The sequence below is a fragment of the Heterocephalus glaber genome, unplaced genomic scaffold (assembly GCF_053883595.1).
Source record: "Heterocephalus glaber isolate CG9 unplaced genomic scaffold, H.glaber_assembly_v1.0 deba00001724, whole genome shotgun sequence".
NCBI classification, from domain to species: Eukaryota; Metazoa; Chordata; class Mammalia; order Rodentia; family Bathyergidae; genus Heterocephalus; species Heterocephalus glaber.
The window spans coordinates 880644-892296 of NW_028258435.1; the positions used below are offsets into that span (position 1 = coordinate 880644).

The 11653-nt window shown below is 53.7% G+C and overlaps 1 pseudogene; it reads left to right on the plus strand.

The window, feature by feature from the left end:
* Positions 1-106: 106 nt before the first annotated feature.
* LOC101718329 (pre-mRNA-splicing factor SPF27 pseudogene) lies at positions 107-956 on the plus strand (annotated as a pseudogene).
* Positions 957-11653: the final 10697 nt, after the last annotated feature.

Consider the following 11653-nt stretch of genomic DNA (forward strand, 5'->3'; position numbering starts at 1 on the left):
AAGACTGCAGGCAATTCTTACACCATGGAGGTGATATGGGGGTTAGGAAACCACCGAGAAATGGTGACCCTCAAGCTGAGCTCTAAACAATGAGGCAACATTTGCAGGTGAAATAAGGGACAGGAGAAAAAAAACGCAGGCGGGAATGCGTTCTGTGCCATGGCAGGCACAGGGTTGGTGACCAGAGAGGCAGTGGTGGATGCGCTGCCATATTTTGATCAAGGCTATGAGGCGCCAGGCGTGCGGGAAGTGGCTGCGGCTCTGGTAGAGGAGGAAACTCACAGATACCGACCTACTAAGAACTACCTGAGCTACTTAACAGCCCCGGATTATTCTGCTCTCGAAACTGACATAATGAGAAATGAATTTGAAAGACTGGCTGCTCGACAACCAATTGAACTGCTCCGTATGAAACGGTATGAGCTTCCAGCCCCTTCCTCAGGTCAGAAAAATGACATTACTGCATGGCAAGAATGTGTAAACAATTCTATGGCCCAATTAGAGCACCAAGCAGTACGAATTGAGAATCTGGAGCTAATGTCACAGCATGGATGTAATGCCTGGAAAGTATATAATGAAAATCTAGTTCATATGATTGAACATGGACAGAAAGAGCTTCAGAAGTTAAGGAAACATATTCAAGATTTAAACTGGCAGGGAAAATATATGCAACTCACAGCTGGATCTAAATTGAGAGAAATGGAGTCAAATTGGGTGTCCCTGGTCAGTAAGAATTACAAGATTGAACGGATTATTGCACGGACTATTGCACAACTAGAAAATGAAATCTATCAAATTGAGCAGCAACAGGGAGAAGCAAACAAAGAAAACATCCAGCAAGACTTCTGAAAAGACTAACTTGCTGAGTAGAAAGGAAGAAAAGTTGGGCTCTTACAAACATCAGCCATCTAAACTATCCCTGAACCATGAAGGACAAGAGCCTCTCACAAAAACCATGGGTGGGTTGGGCCGGGGATTTAGCTCAGTGGTTTTGCCGCCTGCCTTGCAAGTGCAAGGACCCTAGTTTGATCCCCCAGTACCAAAAAAAAAAAAACCATTAGTGGGTAAATGTTTAGAAACCATAATGTATGGATTATTATAATAATTGTATCAAGAATCTTTGTGAAATAAAGGTTATCAACTTGGTAAAAAGAAAAATAAGGGACAGGAGAGGGCATGAGCAGAGGCCTAGATAGACACGGAATACTTGGATGAGGAGTAAGTCAGGAATGGTTTATATCTCGCTGCAGTAACAAACATCCCCAAATCTTAGTTCTAACACCAGGAATTAGACTACACGGCCACTGTGGTCAGCAGGAACTGTCCATGCTGTCTTCACTCCAGGGCCCTGACTAATGGGACAGCCACCATCCAGAACGGATGTCCAATATGGTAGCCACTGGCCAGGTGGGGCTGTTCACTGGGTCACCACACCAGACAGCACAGACATCACAGGCTGCCGGAGCATTCCACTGGCTAGCCTGGTCTAGAATCATGGTCTGCAAACTTTGGCCTGTGAGCTGAATGCAAGCTGCCTCTTGTTTTGTTTTTCAAACAAGAATAGTATTGGACACACTCCTGCACCATTGCCCAGTGTTTTATGGAGAGGGGAAAAAGTCCCCAACCCACATGTTCCCTCTGCTCACAATTCATTGGCCCAAACCAGGCATTTGTCCCAGCCAAACACCAGGGAGCCGGGAAATACAATATTTACCATTTGTCTAGAAGGAGGGGAAACCCAAACCATTTGGCACAGGGTGACACCAACAGAGGATATGGCTGCATGTGGCCCAGAAACTTAAATTGGTCTAAAGTGCCTGGAAGTTTGAACTTCATCTCACAAGGCCTGGGACGTCATCGGGGCTTTGAGAGGAGCAAAGAGACAGGTTCAGAAATCATATTGGAAAGGAGCCTGTCAGAAATGGATAGGAGTAACCAGAACTGGTAGCTGGGGAAAAGAGTGGGAGAAAGAATCCCAAGGAGCTGACACCAGGCCTCCTGAATTTCTCCCTGGGTGGCCTGTTTCAGAAGAAACATTGCTCCGCCCTGACCTGGTCAGAGCCCATGGCCAAGGCAGAGAGCAGAGGACAACAGAGAACATTTACCATTTAACAGAGAGCGCTTCCCTCCTGCACCCAGGCATTGTCCTGAACATTCTAGGTATGTATTTTACCCTGGCCACAAGCCTATGATGTGGGTATTAGTTCATCTCCATATGATGGGGAAGCTTAACTGTCAACTTGATTGACTTGGAGTGGGGTAGGGGATCAGCAAAGCACACTTCTGGATGTGTCTAGGAGGGTCATGGAAGCATGGCTTTGGGGACTGTATCTGGTTCCTCTCTCCTTCTTCTAGCGCTGTTCCCCTGCTCTGCTTCCTGGCTGCTGGGAACAAAGAAGGTTTGCTCCACCACTTTCTTCCGCCATCACGTTCCTGCCTTGAAGCCAAACATGGGCTGAATTCTCCACAACCGTGAGCCAAATCAAACTTCTCCTGTGAGTTCTGGGTGTCAGATATTTGGTCCAGCTGATGAATACACCCTATCTTCCACAGAAGGAAACTGAGGCCCAGCAGGATAAACGAGCTGCCCAAGCTTACGTGGTAAGTGAAGGCTGCAGCAGGAACACCAAGCCTAGTGTCTGCTGCTGCAGGGCCCCATCCCCAGAGGCAAGTCCATGAGCAGCTGTGTGGGGCAAAGGGAGCCCTGCCCTGGTGGAGCCTCTGCTTTCCTTTACCCCGCCCCACGGACTGCAGAAAGCTACCCACGTGTGGAGTACGGTGCTCGTGCCTTTTCCTCTCCAAAACACATGAACTGATTTTGTCTGGAAATCTTTTACAAGCCCCAATTATGCCTTCTGCATCCCCTCCCTCATGGCTGGGTCCCCCCCGCCCCCAGCACTGTAAAGGGCCTTTTCTTCTTGCTAAGCTCTTAACTCTCTGCCAGGGAGAGGGCTGGTCCCGTCCTGGCCCACAAGGAGTCTATAGACAGACAGTCAGGTTTTACCCCTGCCCTCATCCTCTTCATAAGGTTCTTTAATTAGCTTCATTAGGCTTCTTTTTTTTGGTACCAGGGATCGAACTTAGGACCTTGTGCTTTCGAGGCAGGTGGCGGCACCACTGAGCTAAATCCCTGGCCCCTTAATTAGCTTCAGAAACATGTTTATGATCCTGAGAACCAGCCCATGCTATATTAGGCAAGTTCAAAGCTCCATTTCTCCCAGTAACTCACAGAACATTTCAGTAAACTCAGGGACCTGGCCCACAGCCAGCTCCGAACAAAGTCATCTCCAGCAGCCCCAGCTCGGCCATGCACACCGGGGTCCTACACAGGCCTGCCTGCCCTGGCCCAATGCCCTGGGCTCGCTCTTAACCAACTTGAGCCCTGGTGTTCTGATGTTTGGAACACAGAGTTAGAATGTGAGGGACAACAGCACTACAGAGATTGTGCAGGCTGATGATGTTTAAATGTTAGTTCTCTTCAAACTCTGAGAGGTCAGCCAGCACGGAGGCACACGCCTGCAATCCCAGCATTCAGGGAGGCTGAGGTAGGAGGGTTGCAAGTTCCAGCCCTCCCTGGGCAATTTAGCAATTCAGCTAGACCCTACCTCAAAATAAAAAAGAGGCTGGATTTGTAGCTTAGTGTGAGGGTCCCAGGTTCAATCCCCAGTACCACAAAAATCAGTAAATCAATACATAAAAGTGTTTGCTGTTGACCTCCATATATCACACAAGGTGAAATTTTAAGAGGCCCCTTGGCCAGATTCAGTAGTACATACCTATAATACCAGCACTACGAGAGGCTGTCAAGATCCATTCTGCATAGATTTGGGGGGAAAATCCTTTCATAATTAAAGTATGACTAAAGCCGTTTATTCATACTGAGAGCCAGCTATGGCATGGGAAGCAACTCTGTTTTGCCTCTGGTCACAGCTGAGGCCTCAATGGTCCCATGATGTTGTGACGCTCAAGGGCAATCGTGTATCAGCTGAAGACACCCTGGCTCTTCAACCCAGTGGTAATAAAAAAAAAGAAAGGTTTCACCTGGGAGAAGGACAGCTTCCTTATTAGCCTGCTAATTTGACCCATTTACTATTGTAAGAATGCTCTCCTTACTGCCCTTGTCAACACAAGATCCTCAGCAACCTAAAATCACTCCTCTGTCTCCTCCCAGCTTCTCCACATCCCAGCGCAACCACAGCCCCTGGCTTCCTCCTGCTCCTGTCCTCATGGTGGGGGCTGCAGGGGTTATGGAAGGAGCACTGGACAGCGAGTCCCTGGACGGGTTCCTGTCACTGTTCTACTACAGCGAGGTTCACATCCCACATGTTTCACTTCTTTTCTTTTCTTTCTTTTTTTCTTCTTCCTTTTTCTTCCTTCCTTCCTTTCTTTTCTTCTTTCTTTCTCTCTTTTGAGGCAGCGACCCACTATGTAGCCCAGGCTGGCCTTGAATTTGTGACAATCTTCCTGCCTCAGCCTCTCCAGTGCTGGAATGACAGGCATGCATTTGCAACCCAGTTGTGTCTGAAGCCTGTCTGCTGTCTTGCTCTGAATTATCTAGCCAGGCTCCCTCCTACTCCTCAGTGATTTTCCTCACATCCCCTTGGCCATGTGACCTCAGTCTAGTCAGTACCCACCTAGACAGATGAGGAAAAACTGAGGTTGGGGTTTTAGACAAAAGTACTGAGTCAGACATGGTGGCGCTTGCCTGTAATCCCAGCACTCAGGAGGCTGAGGCAGGAGGACTGCTGCGAGTCTGAGGCCAGCCTGAGCTACAAAGGGAGACCCTGTCTCAAAAAAAAAAACACCAAAAAAAAAAGTACTGACTCATAGAGGACTTGGGGACTTAGACTGACAGATGGAGCCCGGCACTCAGACAGGCTCTGCCTGTCGGCCATCCAGGGACTCCGGGACACAAACTGCAAATAATCTAACAGTCCTCTCTCTTTCCTCCCCCAGACTCTGAGCGAGGCGTCTGGACAGACTGCAAACGCGTCCTGTGAGACTCTGGCTGGATGTCACGGAGCCGAGGTCACCTGCAGACCCCCTCCCACAGCCCCAAGGGACCCTGGCTGCTGGCTGGGGCCCCAGCCCACCTTTGCAGGAGTCCCCAGGGTGCCCAGTGTCCTCACCGTGGGGACAGCCCTTCCTCCGCGAGTGGGCAAGGGGACCAGGAGAGACCTTCAGTGCGCTCGTGATGTGGCTCAGAGGTCACACAAGGTGACTCCGCCTGTTCTGTCAATGGTGGGGCCAGTCTGATCCCCATCAGAGGGGACTGCCGGGAACACTGTCTTGGCTCCTAGGCGGGAGCCCCCACAGCCTTAGGAGCTCACAGGCGGGGCTTTGGGCAGCTAATTGGATGATGGGGCTGAGAGCTGACTGCCGCTAGGAGGCGGGGCCAGGGGGCCTGGGGGCCCAGGCGTGGCCTGGAGAGTCCACCTCCCTCTCCCCACTTCCTGTCCGCCAGGCCGTGAGCAGCCTTCCTGCGCCAGGCCCCTTGCCGTGCCACCCAGCCTTGCAGCAGCTGACCGTGGACTGAAACCTGAGCCCACGTGAACCCCTCTCCATCAGGTGTGGGTGTCGGTACTTTGTGTCAGCAACAAGGGAAGCAGTGAAGACAAACATAATACCAAGAAGTAGGGTCATCAGGCTGCCTAGGAAGCCAGCTGTGACCAGTGCCCTAATTAAGCTCCACTGTATCCCAGGAGCAGCCCCGCTGTGCTACTGGTCTCGAGCCCTCCTGTGTGCTGGGAGAGGCTCCCCCCACTGGTTGCGAAGCTGAGTCACCTGTGCTGTGTGCATCCTTCAGCATCCACAGCATGGAGCATGGGTCTGTGCAGAGCAGTCACTCAGTAAGAAAATGTGACTGCAGGAACCAGGCTGAGAAAGAGCTCACAGTCTGTGTCCCTGCCGTGCCAGCCCCTTGGTATGTACACTGCATAAGTCAGCAGGCCAGAGCTGGTCAGCAAGGGGGCCACAGCCAGACAGCCAACAAGGAGCAAGCCGGGTCCAAGTCCAGGCAACCCTGGCTTCAAAACCCAGCCCTCCTGGCCCCGGCGAAGGGTGGCAGCTGGCGCCATCTATGTACTCGACTTTCGGCTCCACGGGGGCTTTTCATTTCCTGTGTCCAGCTAGGCAGGCTGCTCCTGACTCTCACCCTCAGGAACTTCTGGTTTCAGACCCAGAGGCTGCAGCAGGCAGGGAGGAAGCTGAGGCCCAAGGGTTCCCCCAGCCACCCTCCCGCAGGGTCTTTCTGGGGGGCGGTTTGGAAAGCCCACTGCCTGCGCCTTCCCGGGGCTTCCGGCCACTTCGTGCCACTCTGCCACACTTCCGGCCGCCGTTTGTCGCCCTCCACTCCTCCCTTCACTCCTCTGCAGGCTCCTCCTCAAGACCCCTTGTTCACAGGCAAGAGCCACAGGCCCTGTGTTCGAGGCTGCTCCACCCGACCTGTGAGGGTCACTTATGCAGGTACCACCTCTCTGAGCCTGTCCCAAGAAGCCAAGCGAGTGGCACAGGTAGACAGAAAGATGCCTTGAACTCTAGCCCGGGCTGGCCTCAAACTCATAGATCCTTCTGCCTCAGGCTCCCTAGTGCTGGGATGACAGGCACGTGCCACCACCCCGGAAGGAAAGTGGGTCTTATGTTAAGCATTCTTACTACACAAACACGGGAGCGCGCACGCACACGCACAGGTGATACCACAAGGAAACTGGCAGGTTGGCTCTGTCTGCATTCTGGTGATAGTGTCCTGGCTATGTGCTTTTTCCAATCCTGTTCAGCTGCACACATTCAGTATGTGCAGCTGTATGCATCAGTTTTACCCAATAAAGCTGTTTTTAAAATTGACCAGTCAAGCCAGGCATGCTAGTGCATGCCTGCAATCTCAGCACTGTGGGAGGTTGAAGCAGGAGGATCTCAAATTCTGGCCCAGCCTGGGCAATTTAGCTACGTTTCAGGACCCTATCTCAAAATAAAAAATAGAAAGGTCTGGGGATGTAGCTCATTGAGAAGGCCTTGGGTTCAATCGCCAGTACGTAAGAGGAAATAAAATAAATCAAAAACCGTAAAAGTAAAACTAAAGTCCTGGCCTTTGCAGTCAGGGTCCCGCAGGCCGGGAAGGCGGCAGGCTAGGCTGGCCAGAAAGTTGGGCTGCACGTGCTGGGGCTGGCAGGGTGAGCAACTCGTCCCTTCCCGGACAACACTGTCCTTCTGCTCAAGGTCAGCCACTCCCACTGCTGGGGCCCCAGGATCTGCTGACTCACTGTCCCCCAAGGCCTGCGCTCTGACCATGCGCAGGGGCGGCCGAGGCTCCTCCTCTTTCTCCTCCTCTTGCTCTCCCAGCAATCGGCACCCTGAAGGGCTCCTCGGCTGCAGGGTCAGCCTTGGGTGTGGACGTCCGGTGCCATCCAATGCCCCGGCCCGAACTCGCCACACCAGTGTTTGTTGATCGACTGCTGAGTGTGCGGGGACGGCCTCAGGCCCTCAGAGGACACTGGCGGCTTGGCGGGGCTGCCGGTGGTCTGGGTGTTGACTGAGGAGAGCCCCCTGTCCCTCCCCGGTGCCCCTCTGCGCCATTTCGCCATCACTTCCGTCTCAGTCCAGCTGCTTCCGGTGGCCCCAAGAACAGGGCTGCCGGCCCCGTCCTGCGGCGGCCAGCGCGGGGTGACAGCGGCTTTTCCAGCCCCTCCCACTCCGGGAGAATGAAGCGGGCTCCCGGCTACTGGAGGGCGGTCACTCACTCCTCCTTCCCAGGCCCTGCGCCAGAAGCTGCCGCCTCCTGCTGGGGCGGCTTTCAGGTACACTGCAGCTCCGGGAAGGGGGTGCAGTCCCAGGGCCGGCCTGGCCCCGACAGCACAGGGCTTGGCTCTCCAGGTGTTCGCTTCTGTCACTGCGCATGGGCGCCACGTCAACCTGCCACCTGCTAACACTTCCTCGCTTACAAATCAGGTTCACAGCTGCCCGGCCCTGGCCGGGGATTCTGAAACACCAGTCTTTTGTTTTTTTCAATTTTTCTGTTTTTGTTTTTGAGACAGGATCTCACTATGTAGTTCAAATTGGCCTTGGACCCACAGAGGCCCTCCTGCCTCAGCCTCCCAGAGCGCTGGGATTTCAGGCGTGGCCAACATGCCTGGCTTTGAAATATGTGGCCACCTGGAGACATGGTCTGAACCTGGCCTCCCCTGAGTCTTCGAGAGCTGAAGCCCTAAGCCCTCGATGTTCCCAGAATCATTACCTCCTCTTCCGGTGACTCAGATGGGGAGGACTGTGGCCGGGAAGCCTTCTGTCCATTCCGACGCCTCCCCCTGAGCTGTCAGGACAGCCAGAGGAGGCAGGGGCCTTCCAGAGCAAGGGAGGATGCTTGTCGGGGTGAGAAAGTTCCTGCTGTGACCACCACACCCTCTACGCCCTGCAAGTCCCTCCAGCAAAATGAGAGAGAGCAGGGCCAGGGATTTAGCTCAGGGGCACTGCTGCCTCGAAAGCGCAAGGTTCTGAGTTCAATCTTCCGTACCAAAAAAAAAGAGGCAGAGCAGACTTTGACAGGCAGCTGAGTCTTTTGCAAGCAAAATCATGTTCCTTCCTGGCTTGAAATCTGAGGCAATCATGACTCATATAAACAGAGGGGCCAGGCATGGTGGTGCACACCTGTAATGCCAGAGCTCGGGAGGCTGAGGCAGGAGGATTGGCTACAGAGCAGTCCCTGTCCTGATCAATCAATCCACAGCAGCTTTTCTTCCTTAAAGCCTTTGATGCGAGTCAGAGACGTCTGCACCAAATGACCACAATGTCACCATTGCCGAGGCCCTGCACCCATGACACGCAGCGAGAAACAGCCCTCACCTCTCTGGTGACCCTGTAGGTAAAGAAGAAGAGATGCAGGGCATGAGAAGCGCTGGGTGTGGCTGGGGCGGCCACTCTCGGGGACAGCACTGGCATGAGCAGGGCTCACTGGAGAGTCCCTGTCCACATCAGAGCTGATCTCCCTCACCCCCAGGAGGCGTCGCCCAGGGACCAGCGGCTTCTCCATGCCACCCTTGCCCCCCCCAGGGCTGGATGGCACCCTCCGTGCCTGGGGGAGGTTCCAGCATGGCCACCAAAGGGCACCTGGGAAACAGGCAGGAGTCCAGGCCAGAAGTCCACTAACCCTGTGCCCAGAGCTCTGTCCAGTGCCTCTGGGAGCTTAGACTGCAGGGACTGAGGTGCTGTTTACTGGTGAGTCCCTGGGAGCTGACAGGGGAGCACCCAATAATACAAGCATGGCCGAGGGAACGGCTGGATGGAGGACAGATGGGTGGGTGGGTGAGGAATGCTCCTGGCCTGTGAGCAGTCACTGACACTGGGCATTGCAGCCCAGGGCTGCTTGCTGAGCTAGCTAAGGGCAGTCGGCTCCCACCACAGAGAGGCCCCGCCCGGGCCCAGTCTCTGAGGCCACCCCCTCAACACGAAAAGCCTGGTGGAGAGCACCCGTCATCCCAGCACTCTGGGAGGCTGAGGCAGGAGGATCCCAAGTTCCGGCCCAGCCTGGGCAACTTAGTGACTTAGTGAGACCCTGTCTCCAAATACAAAACACAAAGGCCTGGAGGCACAGCTGCCCCGAAGGCTGCGGGCTCCATCCCCAGCACTGGGAAAGTAAGGGCGGGCTCAGAGCGCTTTGGGCGAGGCGGTCCCACCCGCAGCCATCCCTGTGGTGCCATGGTGTTCCCAGGCTTCCTGCATGTCGGAAAGGCCAGCACCGCGAGTTACGGCCCGCCTCCGCAGGCCTGCCCTTTGGTCGCTCCGCTCCGCTCCCGGTGGCGGCCCAGGTCCCCTCCGGGGGACGGGTGTAATTACACGCTCCGCTCCGCTCCGGGCCTCGCGCACGGCGGGAGGGAGCGAGGTGTGAGCCGCGCCTGGCCTGCAGCGGCCCAGATGGGAAACCCATTACCTGCCCGTAAATGCGTTTACTGGGTTAGATAAATACGCCGGCTGTTAAAAGCCTGGCCGGGACTGCGAGTCGCCCACATTTCTCACCTGTCAGAAGGGGCTTTGGAAGCTCCCGGCGGCCGGCCTTCCTGCCCGTGTTTATGTGCGCACCAAGCCCCCGCGCCGGGCGAGCCAAAGAAAGGGGCTTTGTCTGCCTGCAGCCTGGCTGGCAGCGCATGCCGCCTCGGACCGACCCGGGAGCCGCCGGGCCGCTGTGGGGACCCGGGCTCACAGCCACGGGCTGGCGGGCTAGGCCTGCTGGCTTCAGAACTGGCGTCCAGCCGGGTACAGTGGTCTCAGCGCGCCTGTCAGCTCAGCACTTAGGAGGCTGAGGCAGGAGGATCAGAAGTTTCTGCCAGCTGGGGCAACTTGGTGACTTAGGGAGGGAGACTCTGTCTCAAAGTAAAAGATGAAAAAAGCCCTGAGGCTGGAGCTCCGTGTGAAGGCCCTGGGTTCAATCCCTAGTACTAAAAAAAAAAAAAAAAGCATTCACCAGGATGCTGCTGGGGTATTATGGAATCTTCATTGCTTGCCTTTTCTTTAAAAATATTATTGTAGGGGCCAGGGATTTAGCTCAGTGGTTCTGGCACTTGCCTCAAAATTGCAAGGTCTTGAGTTCGATCCCCAGTACCAAAAAAAAAAATTATTGTGGGCTGGGGATTTAGCTCAGTGGTGCTGCGCCTGCCTGGTAAGCACAAGGTCCACAGTTCCGTCCCTGGTACCAAAAGAAAATTATTGTAAAATGCACGTAATATAAAATTCACTGTTCTAACCGTCTTCAAGTGTATGATTCAGTGCATTTGGTGCATTTGTGGTTCGATATAGCCAACATTACTTTAGTCCCTGAACTTCCTCATTACTGCAAAAGGAAATTTTATACCCATTTTTTCCCTTCTTTTTGTTGTTTTTTGTTCATTTGTTTGTTTTTGGTTTTGTTGGGTTTTTTTGTACCGGGGATCAAACTCAGAACCTTGCACTTGTGAGGCAGGCGGTGGAACCACTGAGCTAAATCCCTGGGCCTCATTTGTTTGTTTTGCAGTTACTGGGAATTGAACCCAGGGCCTTGGCACTGAACTACATCCCCAGTCCTTTGTTATTTTTTATTTTGAGACAGGACCTGGCTAAAGTGACCCAGGCTGGACTTGAACTTTCGATCTTCCTGCCTCAGCCTCCCAGAGTGCTGGGATCACAGGCGTGCACCACTAAACCCAGCTCGGGGTATCCATTAAACAGAGACTCTCAGTTCCCCTCCATGCAGTCCCCGACTCCCATTAATCCACTGTCTGTGTGTATGCGTTTCTCTATTCCGGAAAGTTCAGACAAAACATTACTACATTCTTTATCAGGGCTTTATACTACTCTACTTGTAGCCAGACCACATTTTTATGCCTTCATCACCTGATGGACATTGGCTTGTTTCCACCTTGGGTGGCTGTAAATAGTGCTATTAGAAACATTCTTGTGTGAGTTTTGGTTTTTGAGCACGTTTTCAGTTTGCAGGGTGAATATGTATCTCCCTAGAGCTGGAATTGCTTGGTCTATGATAACCCTGTGTTGAACTCGCTGAAGACCCAACAACCTGGTGGGAAGTCGAGGAATGCAGAGACATTTCTCCTGTAGCCCTCTGATCCCCACTTTCCCAGGGGGTCTGGGTCACACGGGATCCCTGCTGTCTCCATCTCCCTGGTGATTTGAG